This window comes from Brassica napus, chromosome C6, assembly GCF_020379485.1.
Source record: "Brassica napus cultivar Da-Ae chromosome C6, Da-Ae, whole genome shotgun sequence".
NCBI classification, from domain to species: Eukaryota; Viridiplantae; Streptophyta; class Magnoliopsida; order Brassicales; family Brassicaceae; genus Brassica; species Brassica napus.
Genome location: NC_063449.1, coordinates 1,070,675 through 1,091,015, shown reverse-complemented (window position 1 = coordinate 1,091,015; position 20,341 = coordinate 1,070,675). Strand labels below are relative to the sequence as shown.

At 41.7% G+C, this 20,341-nt stretch overlaps 1 pseudogene; it reads right to left on the bottom strand.

Annotated features, from left to right (window-relative positions):
- Nucleotides 1-412: 412 nt before the first annotated feature.
- Nucleotides 413-12,535, bottom strand: LOC125589032 (annotated as a pseudogene).
- Nucleotides 12,536-20,341: the final 7,806 nt, after the last annotated feature.

Here is a 20,341-nt window from a genome sequence, read left to right as displayed (position 1 = left end):
ACTTAGCCACCCACTCTGCAACATCAGATTTCATCCTCACCCAATGATAGTACCTTTTCAGATCCCTATACATCTTGTTCAGTCCAGGATGAACTGAAAACTTAGACTTATGAGCCTGTCTCATAATCTCTTCTTTGAGTTCCTTATCATTAGGAACACTGACCCTCCCATTGACCAAGATGGTACCATTGTCAGTTGTCTGGTACTCGGTCTTGTCATTGGCGGCTACCTTCTTTAGATTTTCATCCAGGCCCTGTGCTTGCCTGATCCTGGTCAGGAGATCGGCCTGGTTCACTGTCTCCAACCCCAATGGCTCATCTGAACCAACCAAGGTGTTGAGGTTCAAGGACCTGATCATCCCTTCCAGTTCATCCGCCTCCCTCTCAGATGACACTTCTGCCCTTCTGCGGCTCAAAGCATCAGCCACTAGGTTAGCTTTCCCAGGATGATAAGCTATGTCCAGATCATAATCTGCAACAAACTCCATCCATCTCCTCTGCCTTAAGTTTAACTCAGGCTGAGTGAATATGTACTTCAAGCTCTTATGGTCTGTGAGTATTTGCACCTTGGCACCATAAAGATATGATCTCCATATCTTTAATGCAAATACTACTGCAGCCATCTCCAAATCATGGGTAGGATAGTTACCCTCATGCTTCCTTAGCTGTCTGGAAGCATAGGCTATCACCTTCCCATGTTGTGTCAAAACACAACCAAGACCAGTTATGGATGCATCCGTATACACCACATAAGGCTGATCAGTCTCAGGCAACACCAGGACAGGCGCATTAGTCAACATGTTCTTGAGTGCTGCAAAACTTTTCTCGCACTCCTCAGACCATGTGTACCTCACGTCCTTGCCTGTCAGCTTAGTCATAGGTTGAGCTATGCTCGAGAACCCCTTGACATATTTCCTGTAATAACCAGCCAACCCCAAGAAGCTTCTAACTTCCGTAGCATTCTTTGGCTGTGGCCATTCCTGAATAAATTTGATCTTATCTTGATCCACTGAGACTCCTTTACCAGACACCACATGTCCAAGGAACCCAATGCTCTTCTACCAGAAACTACACTTGCTTAGCTTAGCAAAGAGTTTCTGTTCCCTCAGACGGCCCAATACCGCCCTAAGGTGTCTTTCATGGTCCTCTTTTGTCTTGGAATACACGAGTATATCATCAATGAAAATGATCACAAACTCGTCCAAGTATTCCCTGAAGATGCCGTTCATCATCTTCATGAATGCAGCAGGTGCATTGGTCAGTCCGAACGGCATAACCACAAACTCATAGTGGCCATACCTAGTTCGGAACGCTGTCTTCCTCACATCATCTGGTGCAATGGGGATCTGATGATACCCAGAGGCCAGGTCAATCTTGGAGAACCACTTGGCTCCACGAAGTTGATCCAACAACTCATCAATCCTGGGTAAAGGGTACTTGTTCTTCACAGTCACCCTGTTCAAACCCCTATAAGCAATGCACAACCTAAAGCTACCATCCTTTTTCTTAACAAATAGGATTGGTGCTCCCCAAGGTGATACACTAGGGCGTATGAACCCCTTCTCAAGCAACTCCTCAAGTTGCTTCTTCAGCTCTGCCATCTCAGCTGGTGCCATTCTATATGGACTTTTTGATAATGGGGCCGTTCCAGGTTCCAATTCAATGATGAATGGGTCAGCTCTATCAGAGGGGATGCCCTGTAGTGCCCCCAAACACATCCTGAAATTCCCGAACCAACGGTATACCCTCTGGGTCACAGGCCCCTACCTCACAACCATTTCCAAGCATCCGTTATACTTGGACTGCTGAAACCACCAAACTACAAGAGGTTGGCTTGATTCCTTGGTACTTAATCGGGGGTCCAAACTCGTTCTCAAGTTGCACCCTTCCCCGGTGACAATCTAGAGTTGCCCAATACTTTCCCAACCAGTCCATGCCCAAGATCACTTCATGATGCTTGAGGGGGACAACAATCAGATCTATAGGCATCGGCCTATCCAAGATCACCACAGGGATGTCCTTAACCAGACCGTGTGAGTTCATAACTTGCCCTCCGGCCGCACTCACTCGTTCAGGACCATCCCATGTTCCATACTGGAACAAACCTTTTCCAATCTTACTTGGACTCACAAAACTATGTGTAGCTCCAATATCAAATAATGTGTGTGTTTCCACACCACCAATACTTAAGGTCCCTACACAAGACCCATCAAAGTATGTCTATCCATCCTTAGGTTCCATACCATGCAATTCTACTGGAATTGTAAAAGTAGTAGTCTAGAATATTACCAGTGATCGCTTGGAAAGGCTGAGTCCCACCCACATCCTTGGATAGTTCATACACATGAGGTGTTGAGGTCTGGCCTCGTCCCTGGACTGGCTTGTTAGCCTCTCCACGACCCTTACCCTGGTTGCCTTGCAACTTAGGGCAATCTCTGCGGTAATGGCCCTTCTGGCCGCAGTGGTGACAGGTCCTGGACTCACCCAACGGGCTTGGACAATCCTTGGCTGAGTGATCCATCTTACCACATCGAGTGCAGGCACCCATGGCCTTCCAGCACTCTCCACCGTGGTAGCGACCACACTTAGGGCACTCTGACCTACCACTTGAGGCTTTACCCTCCTCGGTCGAGTCCCTCTTCCTCTTCTTGTCACCACTCTGACCCGAGGATACCACCACACTCTTCAGCTTCTGCTTACCCTCCTCGGTGAGGTTGGTCTCCAGCAAGGCCATCCTCTCAACCAACTCAGAAACCGTGTGGAAGTTACAAACAGAACAGTAGGTTCGAAGCTCCACCCTTAGGCCTCGGATGAACCTTCGGACCTGAACCTTCTCATCCTCCAGTTCTCTTCGCACATACCTCCTGAGTCGGTTGAACTCTTCTTCATACTCACGAACAGTCCTCCGTCCCTGAGTCAAGTCCAGGAACTTGGACTCCAAACGATCCCACGCCTCAGCACGGAAGTACTTATGGTTGAACTCAACCTCGAAGTCAGTAAAGTGCTCAATGGTGCCATTGGTACGCTTGTCCAAGGCTAACCACCAATTATGTGCATCTCCCTCCAGGAAATGCACTGCTATGTCCTTTTGGTAATCCTCAGGACATCGTGTGGACTTGAAGTTTCGAACCAACCTGGTTCTCCACTCGTCCGCCTCCATAGGATCAACACTTCCAGCAAAGTGTTTGGTCCCCAACTTGGAGATATGCTCCAGCACCTTCAGGTAGTCCATACCATGCACTGGCCTGACCGGTGGGTCTATCTCAATCACCTCAGCCACACGGCCAGCACCAACATCAGCCACTCCAGCAGAGACCCGAATCGGGGGATTAGCCTGTCCCACGGACGAGTTCACCAATGGTGTGAACGCCTGTGTCAAGGAGGCTATCTGAGCTCCCATGATCTGCCTAGCCTCCACCAAGCCCCTTATGGTCGGCTCAGTGACCTCCTCGGCACCAGTGACCCGAACATTGTTTGCATCAACATTCTGGCCACTCCCAGCACCAACGTTGGACGACCCAGTGTCATCTCCATGGACTTTCTCTTGCTGCTCGTCCACATTAGTTTCATTAACCTCAGTAGGAAGAGTTGGACCCACTGGAAGTCCGGTTACATTGCCCACCTGCTCCACCTGAGCGGGTAGCACTGTGGTTGGAATGGTTCCAGCTGGTAACCCTCCGGTCTGTTCAGCACCATCCTGCCCCACTGCTCCAGACGCTCCAGTTGCCTCCTTCCCTTCCCGAGATTTATACTTTCTTGTACCCTTAGGAGTTACCAACACAAACAAAAGGTTAGTCCACCACTGAACACACAAACCTCAATCACTCCTAAGTTAATCAGTACAAAAGATTACTTAGAACTCAACTATCTCACCATGAGTCCAAACGGCCAAGTGTGTGGTGAACCAATAACCCAACAAATCCTAGAATCAAGAATGCTCTGATACCAACTTGTAAGACCCGATCCAGGATTCCTCAATCCAACCAGACCGCAGCCTCACCAAACAATACAACCAGTTTCATTTACATATTCAAGTTCAAGTGTTAAATAATTCTAAGTCTTTTTCATAGTTTTGAGGTTCCAACATTGACTAAGGCAAATAGATATTTCATAGATAATAACCAAGGTTCATACATCATTCATCATCCTAATAAATAGATCACACACTAGAATCGTATAAGTTCACAAGTTGCACAATAGGCTACAATAATTACACAATTTTCCGAATCAACCCAATCACCACACATCTTCCCATGGCCGCGGTCCTCATGGTGCTTTTCCCTTACCACGGTCCATTTCTGGTCCTGGTTCCAACACAGACAAACACACAATCACAAGGTTAGATTACAAAACAAGAATCAGTTCACATTGCATGGTCGGATCCAATCTTGACAAGAACAATCATCAAAAATGTCAAATCTGACCCCTTTAAAAAGAGATCCAAATACCAAATAAAATTCATGACAATTCATGACAATTCAGAAGAAAAATATTCCCATAATCAGATTCAAAAGAACCGGCTCAGATCATGGTGATCTCGGCCATGATCAGCCCACACAAGAACAAGGGGCTTTCATGGGGATTTGATCAGGCCTAGGCCTTAAGATCGATAGATCCTTCCCTGTAACATCATAAAACAATCCCTAGTACAATATACATGAAGAAAACAGAGTAGAAGAAGTCAGAGTAAGGAGTAGCCAATCGATCCAAACAGGACAGACTCACACGGCCATCATCCGCGGCCTTGTCCGGTTACTCTTGGCTACACCTCTCACCTTAGGAGTTCGGTCTCCAGGGGTGACTTCCTTCTCTTTCTCCTTTGCCTTCTCCTTGTCTTTCTGTCTCAAATCCATCCTCTTGATCAAACGCCCAACACACCAGGAACACTCAAGAACAATCTCTTGGATCCAATCGGCCAATCCAAGGTTTGTGTCTCTCTTTCTCTCTTGAATTTTCTCTGTGTTTCTCTCTGTCTCCAGATGAATAAAATCGACCAGAATGGCAGAAATCAGAGAGAGAGGACGACTTAAACTGCCCTCAACCACCTGGGGTAGCAGTTACCAAGAATCAGATCCCTTCTTCCCAAAACAGCCCCATAACCGTACCATAACCGCCCATTGGCGGTTTCTCCCCTTTTCTTCCTTTGACAAATCGATCAATGAGCCTCAGCTCACACTCTGGAAACTTGTCCACTCCCTGTCCCAAGCCTAAGACCAATTTGGTCGAACCGTCCCATACCCGGACCATCGGCTCGCCCAGTAACCGTCCCAGACTCGTCCACACTGATCCGAACCAGAACGCACCGTTCACTGGATTGAGCTGACCTCCAGCTGTTCCCAGCTGAGTGAGCTAGTCCACCAGCTCCCGTGAGCTGAATAGATCTTAGTGAACTTAATACCAGCTGAACCGAGCTGATTGAACTCAAACCAACACTCGTCCAGCTGCCTAAACACTCACTCAACTCCTTTAACCTTGTTTCCATCCTATCCTGGTTAAGTCTCAGCTGACTGATGCCCTTAACCTTCATTTAGGGCCATGATACGCTTGTCTCAAGGTCCAATGACCTGACTGGTGCGTCTCCCCGCACCATGGCCCGTCCAGCCGATCCTATCTAGGATCGGGGACATGACATCCCTTCTAGAGCTTCGACCCTCTATGACTGCCAGAAGACTTCCGAGTCTTGTTCTGGGGCGCCCTCGTCGAGAGTCAGCTTTCTTTTCTTCTTGTGGGAAGCTTCGATCGCAAAGTTCTTTCTTTTTAGCTCAGCAGCGAAACATACTTGTGACATCCTGTGGTCTCCTTGAATTGTTTCGACTCCATGAGGGGTTGGAAATTTAAGGCATTGGTGGAATGTCGATGGGATCGCTCTCATGGAATTCAGCCATGGAGTTCCAATGATTACATTGTACGATGTTGGGCGATCGACGACTGTTACAGGCTGGAAGCTGGGTCGCCCAAATGGTTGTTGGAGGTTCAAATCGGATCAACCAAAGATGTGACCGGTTGGTCGATATGGTCTGAAATCGATTGTAAACCTGAAACAAAAGCAAAACCAATGAGATGCGGTTTATGATATGAATAAAAGAAACAAATAAAAGAGATATAAAGGATAGATATGGCGGAATCAAGATGCTGGATGTGTATCACTCTCAGCTTGATCAAATGATGGATTGAAGTGGATTTGCGGATGAAGGTTTGATTGAATCTCTCAATCTGATGGAATGATGGATCGAATTGATTGACTCTCTCAATCTGTGTATTGATCTTATTTGATTTACACAAATAAAGTAGACTCACGAAATCAATAGAACAACAAAGAATCTCTTTTTGAATCCTAAAGACCGATATTTTATACAAAGAACAATCTTTGATAAAAACTGAATAATTTTTTTATTAACTTGGTGATTGAGGATGTTCTTTACAATGAATATCTAAGAGCTTATATAATTCTCTGGAAAATAGGCCTAACATTCATAAGAAGAAAAGAAAGGAAACAAATCAAGCAAACTAACAAAATCGTAAACTAGCCGTTGGAGCCTTTTATGGGATTTTGGCTCCAAGTGAGAAACTTGATTCTTCTTGAACCTGGACGGTTTAAGGGGATAAGAGAGCTTCCTTGGGATCTTCATGGGTGCTTGATAGGTACTGATGTCGTGCCTGATCTGAAGAGAAAAGAGCTGTTGGACAGTAATGTCGGTTTGCTCCAAATAAGGCAGGTTTGAGTAAATGAGGATCCTCCTGATCCAATGGTTGCTGGTGCATGGTATGAACTTTTAGAACTCTTCTGGATCTCTGGATAGAATTCCTGAATGTATAGATTGATCTCCTGGTTGCCAATTTCTGGTTTGAAGCTGATTGAACCGGCTACCTTCCAATTGAGGCAAGTGCAGAACTGGTTTGGCCGGTTTTGGAGATTGGATCATAACTTCATAATTCCGTGGCCATTTCTCCAGATCTTGGGCTTTCTGGAAATATGATAAACTTCTATTTACTCCTATGATGGGCTTTGCTTCAGGCCGATTCTTCATTGGGCTTGAATATTCTTCTAAAGTCGGGTACTCGCAGATGGACGGGCTGAGAAACCTCTGACTTGTAAAATTCATAACTTCTTTCTCCATGAATACTTTGGCCCGATTCTAATTGGCCTGGACTCCTTCTTGAATTTAGAATCAATAAAAACTAGTCTCGTCATTTAAACCCTCCTATTTTGTAAGATATGACATTTTTAGTGCACGTATGTCCTGGCTGGCGCCTTGGCTGGTTGAGTAGGGCTTTGGGTTGACTTCTGGTTCAGTTGCTGATCTGATGACCGCATCATACCCTCCCCCCCTTGACAAAGTTTTGTCCTCGAAACTGGATAACCTGTACCAAGATAGAGCAAGTCAAGTTTCATTCTCTTTTGAGAGTTTAGACCCTTACCTTGATATAATTTCGGTTTGGTGATGCATGATGCATCTGGTGGCTCATCTTTGGACAGATATGAAAGGATCACGCCTCTTCTATGTTTATGGCCATTGCATCTCTTCTGGATTGGATGGTCCTTCAAATTTGTGGTGGCCACGTTTCTGATCCTCTTTGGAGTTGATCCTCCTAGCAACATAAGATAATCTGGTGGGATTTTTTTGAAGCTTTCTTCTTTGCAACCTGAAAAATTCTCAACTTTCTGGAAAAAAAGCAAGTGAATTATATCTGTGTTTGGAAACTAGTAAAAATAATTTGAAATTTCCAGACTTACTTTGATAGCTTCCACAAGTTGAAGAATGATTTTCTTCTTTATACAACTTGTTTTTGTTTGCTGCCTTCTTTGCAACTTTTGACCTTGGTTGTTATGAACTTCTTCTTGTCTTATTCCTGGATCAATTTTTTTTGGCAAAGACAAGTGCATTATACCTGGATAATCAAGTGTCTTGGGCGTTTTAAGATCAGAGAAACTTACCTTAAGCCTTGGCATTTGAACAACACTTAGTTTAATTTTAGGCTTCCACGTGTGAGGTGGTTCATGGCTGTGCTTATGGTCTGGTTCTTTCCTTGGAACTTCAGTAAGCATATAGCTTTCATTTGTTCCCCCTATACCAAGAACAAAAACGTCAGCACTTGTATCTAAAAGTGGTGTTAGATACTTACCTTGGTGTGATACTTTGATTACTGGTTTTGCTTCTTTAAGCAACATGGACTGCATTGTGTCTTGAACCAGCTTCTGTTCCATCACAAGTGTGGCGTCTGGTGGCTCCTCTCCTTTGAATTCATGCTCCTTAGTACCTGTTACAACACCTTTTGACAAAGACAAGTGCATTACACAAGAATTTGGAACCAATAAATCAGATTGAATAAAACTATCACTTTTAATAGATAATTCTGTTTTCTTTCCTAGTGATGTTTCTATCAATGCTTGCTTAGTAGGACATACCACAGCATAATGTCCTTTCTTATGACATCTATAACATGTCTGATATTTCAAATCCTCAGATTTAGAAGACTTACCTTGGCTTGATGGCTCTTCTTCCTTTGTGTTTAAAATCTCCTTGTCTCTTGGACTTAAATCATGGACAACTTTGGATCTCAACAAGGATGTGGAGATCGTGTCTTTCTGGACCTCAGGACTTGTCTTAACATCTTCTTTGGACAAAGACAAGTGACTCATTCCAGTGGGAGATGATTTATAAACAAATTTATCAAGTATAGGACTTACCTTGGCCTTTTCTTGAAAAATCGGTTTGTCTGATTTTTCTTTGTGTCTGGCCAATGTGTCTTGGCTGACAAAGTTCTTTTTCTCCATGGCCTTTGGGACCTCATAAGGCTGGTATTGATCATATAAAACCGTGGGCCTCTTGTTTGACCAAATCTGGTCTTGATGGATTAAGCTTCTTTGGCCTTGTTGTGGTACAACCCTCTTTGCCCCTTTAGACCCATGGCTTGAAAACCTCCTTGGGTACCTTTCTCTAATATCTGGTGTTGGAAGTGAGGATACATACTTCCTGATCATGGCATCTTTAAGATCTGCCCACGTTTTGATAGTCTCTCCATAACTCTTCTCTTGTGAACAATCTACTCTTTTCCACCATGAAAATGCTTTTCCGGAGAGTTGTTTGATGGCATGGCTCAGCCTTTCTTTCCTTGGCACGCAATGGTATGAAAACCATTCATCCATGGTTCTTTCCCATGAGAGATAATCATCTGGCCAAGTGCTACCTGAAAAAGAGTACATCTTAACATCATTAGTAAATTTAAAATTATGATAAGAATGAGTTAAGTAATCATCGGTGTAAGAAGTTTGCTGTGGGGTGTTCCATGAAGGATCTGGTGGTTTGGGCTCAACATAGCCAGTCTCTGGTGCATCTCCAAATCTTCTTTCTTCATGTTGTGGTCGTCGGCCTTGTGGCTTATTCCTTTTTCCCAACTGAGCAATCTTATCATTGAGCTCTTGTATAGCTATTAGTTGTTGGCTCAGTGCGGCCTCTAGGGTTTGGCCGTGTGCTTCTCCTAACATTTCTCCCTGAAATCAATCTCAAAGATCAAGTGAAGTAGGGGAAGTTTTGGTCGAGAATAAGAACAATGAATAATGCAAAACTATTTTAAACTAAACCGAGAAAAATGCAAGTATGAACCGATATAAAATAACTATGCAATAAATAATTTTTCTTTTGGTTTTCTGAATGTTACCTCGAAATTAAACTATATGATATGATAAGAAACACAAATGGAAAGAAAATATGGAAACAAACTAACAAGGATATTTTTTTTTGAGTTTTTAGTTTAAGAAATGCAATAAACCTAACAATATGAAACAAATGATTCAAACTGATGATGAATGATTTTTTTTTTTTTTAAATGCAGCATTATGATATGCACAAATTACTTCAACTAAAATGGTCTAATAAAATAACTAGGATGATTTTTTTTTTGAAGGATATGCAAACAAAGGAAACAAATTCAAAATGGCAATTTTTATGGGATTTTCGATTATGGAAACAAAACAAAAAGGGAAAGAAACACTTTTCTTTTGGGATTTTCGATTTTTTAATGAATCAAACACAACTTTTTCTTTTCTTTTTCGTGGCTTTTGAAAAGTATGAACAGCAAGAACACAAGAACAAATGCAGAAACAATACTTGAAACAAAAGACAGTTTTTTATGGGTTTTCGGTTTATAAGATGGAAAAACAAATGCAAGCAATATGAATGATTTTTTTTTTTAATGCAAATAAGAAACTTATGAAACAAATATGGTATGCAAGAAAATAAAATGCTAGGCCTTTTTATTTTTATGCAAGATTCAAACAAGAAACAAATATGGAATGAAGATTTTTTTTTTTAAAATGAATGCACAAAATCTAAAAATGGCAAGTGGAGCTGCGGAATGAATGCAAACACATGGCTTTGAATGGTGACCAAGGAACGAAAGGGAACACTGAATTCTTTATCATTCCCAAAAAAAATCACCATTCACAAGGAATAGTTTTTCCTTCTTGTTCCTCCCCATTCCTTTTTTTGTAGAGAAATATAGAACAAAAGCATTCCTTGTTAAATTTGATAAGGAACAGGCATTCGTTTTCATTCCTGCAATTTTATTCCTATACGTTCTTTTCCTATTCGTTCTTCGTGTTCCCGAAAAGGTCACCAGTCGGAGCAAATTATGAGATTTATTTTTCAAATTTTCGTGAATCAAATGCAAGAAACTTCTTCTCTTTTTTTTTTCTTTTCTTAAGAACAATAACAATGCAAAACTGTTTTTATGGCTTTTTTTATTTTAATGATGAAACAAATGCAAGGAAGATGAATGCTGCAAGGATAGAATGGACCTGACTCAACAACCTTTTGGCTCTGATACCAAATGTTACAGGCTGGAAGATGGGTCGCCCAAATGGTTGTTGGAGGTTCAAATCGGATCAACCAAAAATGTGACCGGTTGGTCGATATGGTCTGAAATCGATTGTAAACCTGAAACAAAAACAAAACCAATGAGATGCGGTTTATGATATGAATAAAAGAAACAAATAAAAGAGATATAAAGGATAGATATGGCAGAATCAAGCTGCTGGATGTGTATCACTCTCAGCTTGATCAAATGATGGATTGAAGTGGATTTGCGGATGAATGTTTGATTGAATCTCTCAATCTGATGGAATGATGGATCGAATTGATTGACTCTCTCAATCTGTGTACTGAGCTTATTTGATTTGCACAAATAAAATAGACTCACGAAATCAATAGAACAACAAAGATTCTCTCTTTGAATCCTAACCGATATTTTATACAAAGAACAATCTTTGATAAAAACTGAATAAATTTTTTATTAACTTGGTGATTGAGGGTGTTCTTTACAATGACTATCTAAGAGCTTATATAATGCTCTGGAAACTAAGTCTAACGTTCATAAGAAGAAAAGAAAGGAAACAAATCAAGCAAACTAACAAAACCGGAAACTAGCCGTTGGAACCTTTTATGTGATTTTGGCTCCAAGTGAGAAACTTGATTCTTCTTGAACCTGGACGGTTTAAGGGGATAAGAGAGCTTCCTTGGGATCTTCCTGGGTGCTTGATAGGTACTTATGTCGTGCCTGATCTGAAGAGAAAAGAGCTGCTGGACATTAATTTCGGTTTGCTCCAAATAAAGAAGGTTTGAGTAAATGAGGATCCTCCTGATCCAATGGTTGCTGGTGCATGATATGAACTTGTAGAAATCTTCTGGATCTCTGGATAGACTTCCTGAATGTATAGATTGATCTCCTGGTCGCCAATTTCTGGTTTGAAGCTGATTAAACCGACTACCTTCCAATTGAGGCAAGTGCTGAACTGGTTTGGCCGGTTTTGGAGATTGGATCATAACTTCATAATTCCGTGGCCATTTCTCCTGATCTTGGGCTTAATGGAAAGATGATAAACTTCTATTGACTCCTATGATGGGCTTTGCTTCAGGCAGATTCTTCATTGGGCTTGAATCTTCTTCTAAAGTCGGGTACTCGCAGATGGACAGGCTGAGAAACCTCTGACTTGTAAAATTCATAACTTCTTGCTCCGTGAATACTTTGGCCCAATTCCAATTTGCCTGGACTCCTTCTTGAATGTAAAATCCATAAAAATTAGCCTCGTCATTTAATCCCTCCTGGTTTGTAAGATATGGCGTTTTTAGCGCACGTATGTCCTGGCTGGCGCCTTGGCTGGTTGAGTAGGGTTTTGGGTTGACCTCTGGTTCAGTTGCTGATCTGATGCCCGCATCAACGACCAATAATTCCGTGATTTTTACGATGCTCCCAGCTTTAACCAAGAGGTTGATTGAGCCGAGGGTCATAGTAGTGTCTCCTGAGAGTCCGAAAATTTGACTGGGACCTTCCGTGATGGCGCACATGTCGATTTCCATTCTCTCGAGGGTGCTTTTATAGATAATGTTGGCCGAGCATCCGGTGTCGACCAACACTCTTGCTACGTCGATGTCCTGGATGGTCAGTTCGATGACAAGGAGATGGTTGTGAGGTTTGACCTGGTCGGCCGTTGCTCTGTCCTTGAAAGAGACGCCATCGTGAGCTACTGGAGCGGACATCTTGTATCTTTAATCGTTTGTGATTTTTGAGTTAGAGAATTCGACCCCCCCCCCCTCCTTCTAGCGCCAAACTGTGGGAACCGAAATTCACACCGTCGATTTTAATGAATAAGTATGGAGGAAACCCAAGAAAACCCAATTTTCCTTGAAGGTCCGAATTCTCTGCGTAATCACTTTCAGAAGGTAAAAAGATAGATAGCAAGATAAAGATAAATAGTCGCTCGGAGGCATTTTATTAATGAAATAGTATGAATACATGACTTCTCCGAGAGGAGTTGAGATATGCTAACTAGACAAAAGCAGAACAGAAAGGCGGCAAAACGTTCTAAGCCTTGCCTTACTAGTCTAACCACCTAAGTTCTAAGTTCCCTAAGCTAGCAGGAGTTCTCTAAGTCTAAATTTTCGGATCCCTTTTCTTCTGCTTCAGCTCTCCTTATATAGTTGTTTTAGGTCGGTGGCCCATTTACTCCTTTGCCTTTGGGCCCAAGTTTATCTCTTTTGGGAATATTCCATTTTTCATCAATCTTTGTAGTTATCCTCGAATCTTAATATTTATCTTCGGAAACTTAACGTTTATCCTACTTCCGCGAGTTAGGATAAACCGTCATAACTCCCATTGGGCTCGGGTTCCTTCTAAATCGTAGATCGGCCTCTAGACACGTTTAGATCCTCTCGGGCCGTTTTTTGGCCTTCGGGCTTTTCTATGATTTTAGTCTTAAAACTTCGAGAGTAACTCCGATCGAGACGAAACGAGAGTTATATGATCCAAAAGTTGGATATCACAACTATACGGAGGACACGAGAGTCGAAATGAGTCGAACTGGCCGGGATTGGATTGTCCCCGCCCTAGGGCGAGGTGAACCGGGCGCGGATCGTCCTCGCCCATGGGCGTGGTGACCGTGGTGCTGGTCGTCCTCGCCCATGGGCGAGGTGACCTTGGTGATGGTCGTCCTCGCCCATGGGCGTGGTGACCGTGGTGCTGGTCGTCCTCGCCCATGGGCGAGGTGACCTTAGTGATGGTCGTCCTCGCCCATGGGCGAGGTGACCGTAGTGCTGGTCGTCCTCGCCCATGGGCGAGGTGACCTTGTGAGAACGGTTCGGCTCACGGGTCTTGACCTGTCTCTTTACGTACCGATCTTTCCGGAGACCCTCGTCCATAAGTATTTGTATTCTTCCGATCTTTCTTTCGAGAAGTCTTTCGTGAAGAATTTGCTAAAATGATAATCTTAGCCGTTGATTTCGAGATAACTGTTTTCGACCCCAACAAATAAGACTCAATACAGTAAGTGAAACGAGATCCGATATTACAAATGAGATCGGTAAAAGAAAAGACTTAAAGCGATGTGAAAATGAGGTCGATGTGTGTGTTAAACTCTCTCTAGGGTTTTCGTCGTGTCCTCTTTCTTTCTTGATCTCCTCTTCTTTTAGTCGATTTCACTCGGATTCTTTTCAACCTTTCTGCGATCTTCAGACGTCGATATCGGCCTGTTAGATGTGTTTTATCTGGGCTGGTCCTTATCTCTGTGACGGGCCGCGTGATATATTTCCATCCTCATTATGTTTGATGTCCTTTTCCTCGTTTCTGGGCCTGCCCTCTGTTCGGCCTTTCTTGGCCGTTGCTAAGCTCGAACGGACCGATTTTGGATCCAACAAACATGACCGGCAGGCCGATCGTCTACCAAGATTCTGGAGTGCTACATGATGGGTTAGAGACAATCCGGCCCGGCCACAAAGGGTGCAATTTGTAACTAGGCCAGTCCACCCACTAACACGTCCCATCAGATTAAGGCCTAAGGCTTTTCAACACGTACATCAATCTAACATTGTGTTAGCTTGGAAAAATAATATCAGTAACAACAATTCGTTTACACAAAACATGGCTTTATTTATCATATAGGGTACATGGTTCACAACACACAACATAATATACAAGTAGTGGCATGCCAAGAAAGCAAAAGTACATACTTATAGTCTGAAAATGACTTTAGCAAAAAGAAGCAAACTCTACACCAGCCGGCCTAACTCCTCGCGGCTGCTGCAGGCTGACTCGATCTACTGGTCACCTGAAAACAACAACGAGTGAGGAGTGAGTAATCACATTGCGTTAGCATCCGCAGGGACCATCGCAATGTTTTGTTTCAATTAAACAGTCGGAATCCCCTTGTCCGTACCAGTTCTGAGTTGGTTGTTCGACGCCCGGGGAAAGCTCCAGAAAGAGCCGTTCCCACTCCGTCCCCTGGCCGACATGAGGCGGTCCGCTCTCGCCACGTTAGCAGCTCAAGCAGCCCGCCAACAGTCGACGGGTTCGGAACTGGGACCCCCGAGCCCAGCCCTCAGAGCCAATCCTTTTCCCGAAGTTACGGATCCATTTTGCCGACTTCCCTTGCCTACATTGTTCCATCGACCAGAGGCTGTTCACCTTGGAGACCTGATGCGGTTATGAGTACGACCGGGCGTGAGCGTGATGCAGCCATCCAAATAGAGGTTCCCCTGGTTAGGCGTGGTCCGACTACCCGGAGTGGAGCCAGGGCCATAAGAGTCGGTTTCTCTAAAGGTGTCCAACAAATCCTTGATCAAGATGTTCAATCCGGCCAGGAAGAGTTACTGATTGAAGAGATGATCCAATTGAAGATTCAAGATCAAGCGTTCAATAGAGGTTCAAGATCAAACCGGTCCAATCCAATTCAGATCACTCGCCCAGAATTGAACCGGCCTAACCATCTCTACATGTGATCTTGGTTCAGACCCTGTCCCAATCCCAGCCGGTTCTGAGTAATCCGCCCCATTCCATTTAAGGCAAGCAGGTAAGATTTCACTTATGATTTCTAACCGGTTTATTGTTTTTGGTTTGTGTTGGTTATTTCTTTTAATTTCAATTGCATGAACTTATGGGCAAATTGTTTAAGTCCTTTTCTTTTTATTTATTTGAATCCAATAATTCAAGGCCACTTGTTTAGCCTTTGCTTTAGTTGTCCAAGAAGTGTCGGCCCATTCTTGTCTAGGCCTTGTCGATTTTTAGAGTCCAAGAGAGTCCATGTTGCTTTGCTTCAAAGTCCCCTAGAAGGGCATAGTTGCAGGGTATTTAATCCCTACTATAAGCAGCCTTGTATTATTTTTAGTTCATGAAATATATGAGTCAGTTTGCCCCAGCAAAGAAACCCTTTTTTCTCTAGACTTGTGTGTGAAGCCGGCTAGAAAGATCCCTTGAATCTTATCAAGTTTTCATCACCAAACTTGTGGCGATTCCTCACTCCATACCATCCACCGATCCAGCTTGAGAGAGACTTCAGTCCAGCAAGCCAGATCCCATCTTCATGCCATCTCCATCTCCTGTTCATGTTGAGAGAGACACAAGTCTAGCAACTTGAATCCATCAGCCATCTCTATCCTTCTCTTGTTTTTGTTTCATTGCATCTTTTGTTTCAGATCGGCCATTAAAATAAAACCCATAAAAATTCATATTTGTTTATGTTCTTCACTTCTCAGTTAGTTTACTTTCTGTTCTTCATTTTTTATCCATAAAAACTCATAAAAATCATTCTCTCTTGTTTCAGGTACAAACCGGCCGATCCTCTCTCCATCGCATCCGCCTAGCCGCTCCCTTGTCCATCCGTTCGTCTTGTCCAGTCCGATCTCTTGAACCTCAGTCTAGACAATTGAGTAGTCTGGATCCCAGCATGCAACATTTGGTATCAGAGCCTAAGGCTCTTAAATAATCGGTTGTTTCTTATCCTTAGATAACTTGCATCTCGCTTTTGTGTTCATTTCTTTGCATTAGAAAAAAAAAAAAAGTTCTTGCTGTTCTTGCTGTTCTTATTGTTCTTGATTGTTCATCTTAGTAGTTTCCTAGATCATTTTCGTGCATCCAAAGGAGGAGTCAATCTGTTTGTGAGATTGATCGACCAGCTTTCCTTAACCGGAGGTCGACTTTTCCAAACAGCATTAATTTTGAATTTTGATTGCTTGAACATCAAGATTAATTGCCTTGATTGATTTGCATTCATTTCTGAGTGTTAGATTGATCGGAGCATTTAAATTAGGATTGTCAATCATCATTTAGTTTTTATAAAAAAAAACAAAATCTTTCAATTTAATCTAGATTTCTAATTGCATCTGATTTGGACTTTCCATTTCTGTTTTCTTGATTGAGTCGACTTTCTTTTCAAAACTTAAAAAAAAAAAAGATTTCACTTTCCATTTATAATTTAAAATCCAGTTTTAAATTTCATTAAAAAAAAAAATTCTTTCAATCTATTTTCAAACTTGAATTGCATTTAGTTTCTACTTTCCTTTTTTTTATTTTCTTGATTGATCTGATTTTCAAATCCAAAGTTAAAAAAAAAAAAAAAATTCAACTTTCCTTTTTAAACTTTTCGAATTTCATTTCCATATTAAAAAAAAAAAAATCATTTGTATTTACTTGATTGATGTTATGAACCAGATTGTGGATGGCTCATAACTAAGAGATTATGATTTGTAATCTTTCCATTTATCTATGACGGTGTAATCTCCTATATAAGGAACCTCTATTTTATGAATAAAGAGAGACTTTTCCATTACTTTTATAACACATTATCAGCACGAAACTCTAAATCCATAAGCTAATACCCAAATCAAAAAACCCTAAAATCCTAACCCTAGCCGGCGATCCGACGAACCCTAAACCTCGATCGCGTCTCTTGTTCCCACATCTGTTCCAGCTCGCGTCCCTGATCAGCTTCAGCCCCAGGCGTTCCTGATCCTAGCTCAGACGTTCGCGACCCGAGAGCAGCTCCAGCATGCGACCTCTTCCTCGTTCGCGAGAGCATCAGACAGCTTGCGTCCGACGATCAAGGCGTTCCCGATCAAGCAACAAAGGACGTCCGCGACCCGATAGAAGCGACTCAATCCATTCCAGCTCGCGTCCCGTTCGTGTCCAGCTCGCGGCTCAACTCCTTTGGTGGTCCGATTCAACAATCATCTAAGGTTAAAAGGTAATTCAAAACCTAAGAACCCATAATCGAACATGGATTGATTGATAAAGAAGGAAACCCTAAAACACTAATCTTTATGAATCAAAACCATAGGGTAATAGATCAAAAATCCTAATTGAGTAAATCGAAGCTCTAAAAGTTTGATACCCCAAACCCTGAATCATGTTCCTACATGATTAAAACCCCAAATCGGCTTTTACAAGTTAAAATCCGATAAACCGTAACCCTATATCTATAAACCCTAAATAATATAAGTATCAGAATTAATTATACTATAATTATCAAATCACATATTAAAACCCTAATCGAATATTTTGAAATCAAAACTGTTTTCGGTTTTGATCATTGAGGTTTTAAATCTGATTGAATCTGATGCTATGTTGCTAGAATTGTTTGACCGTTAAATTGATAGATTTATATCTCATCCTGCTTGGTTAATTGTTCATCTGATTTAAGATTGTTTAAACCGACCAGCCTGTTAAAACATTGATTGAGTCCGATAGGTTGCTAGCTTGCTTTGCTTATATAATCCGATAGGTTGATAGATTGATTGAGGATTACTTGTTTAAAATCTGAATGATCTGATTGCATGATTCTTGAGGTTTAATATCATCTGCTAGGATTGATAGTTTTGTACTCTGATCTGTTTTAAATAGAAACCCTAAATAATCCGTATGATAGGTTATATTGATCTGATTTGGATGTCTTTGAGAATTGAGAATCCGTATGCTAGGAAGATAGATTCATGATAAAATCTAATGTCTTGAGGTTTAAGATTGTATGCTAAGTTCGATTAAATTGATTGATCTGATTATATGTTTTTGATGTTTGATAAATTCAGATACTAGATAAATTATTTACACATGGTTTATGCTAAATACCAATCAGCCTTGAAACTGATTCATTGAAATTCATGCTTGAAATCTATATTCTAGTATTGCTAAAATCAGCCTTGAAACTGATTGAGTGATTAATAAACTTTTTACTAGTGTTGCTAAAATCCATTGATTGTTAAACCCTAATTGCATGATTAATTGAATCCGTTTTTGCTAGTCTTGATAAACCATAATATTATGAGCACATAGAAATAGTATTGCTGAGACTTGCTAGAAATTGACTGATTGATTAAATGCCTTTAAGATTGATAGTCTCATTGTCCTCACAAGATTGAAATCCGAATTGATTGTTTTTAAGAGTAAGGCCGCATGAAAATTATACCTAAATATTGAGTGATATATGATTTGAGATGTCGAAAATCAACCTGGATTTTGCTGCCCTAAATCTCTCTGGAGATAATTATTTACGGTGGGCATTGGATACAAAGATTATCCTAAAGTCAAAAAGACTTGGTGAATGTATCATAGAAGGCAATAATGCCAATGAGAAAGATTGATACAGGGCAATATTAATTATTAGCCATCATCTTATTAAGAGTCTCAAAGATCAGTATCTGACTATAGAGAATCCTCTAGACCTTTGGACAGAGTTAAAAATCGAGATATGATCACCAAAGAACGGTGTTATTACCAAAGGCCCTATTTGATTGGAGGAATCCCAGAATCCAGGACTATAAGTCCGTGGATGAGTCTATTGCTAGCTGGGCAAAATAATGGATTACTGATGAGAAACAGTGAATTGAGACCTCCTGGATTAACCCCATTACCTGATACCAATAAGGCCGCAGAAGAAAAAAAAGGTAACCACGTCCAGAATGATAGACCACACGGTCATGGCCGTGGAGGGTGGAAAGGACGTGGCCATGGCCACTATAACACATTTGGCCGTGGGAATCACTATGGCAGAGGCCGTGGGTATCAACCCAATTTGAGCCATGGTCAAGGCAGTGGCCGTGGTATATCCTTTAAACCACAAAGCTCGACCAAATCAGTGTGCCATAGATGTGGAATGGGGAACCATTGGGCTAAGATATGAAGGACTCCCAAACATTTTTGTGACCTCTATCAAAGAGAGTCTGAAAGGGAAGAATCCTGAAACCCACTTGGTCTATAAAGATGGTGAAAATAATTTCGAACATGATCAAGATGATCTTATGGAATATGAGACTTATGATTGCCTAAAAGAATCAAGTTGATAATCTGATTTCGACATCAAACTTGTGTGATTGCTTTGCTTGTATGCTTTCTCTGATTTTTATCTCCTTGAATTTATTTCTATTACATTGTCTGCTTAGATTAAATGAATGAATGATTTTTCTATATGAGTACACTGAAAAACGCCAATATAAGTACTAAAGCAGGTATCGCCAGTCTGAAAGAAGACTATGGCTAGGCTAATATATTATTGCCTAAGGGTATGCATCTAGAAATCAGTGATGCCTTATATTCACCCAGCTCTAAGAGCAAGAGCAGCCTATTGAGTTTTAAAGATATAAGAATGAATGGTTTCCATATTGAAACAATGGGCGAAGGAAACAAAGAGTTCCTTCAGATATATGTATAAAATCGCCCAAGGCCATAATAAGTCCTAAAGACTATACATGCATTCTCTACTGACCTAGACTATGCATAGATCAGTATGATAGAGGCTAAAAGCCTGCGAAAATATACACTTTATGGCACGACCGGATTGGCCATCCTGGTCCAAACATGATGCGAAAATTGATATTCAAAAGGCACACATTAAAAGATAAGAAGAGTTATCCCAAAGAATCTCACGTGTGTAGCATGTACACAAGGGAAACTCATTAGGCCATCACCAGTAAAACGGCTACGAGCCCCTTTTTCATAAATAAAGACTATATGTCTAGATAATACTGGTGAATACATGTCCCAAGCGTTTAAATGATTATGGTATGTCCATGGGGGTAAGTGTG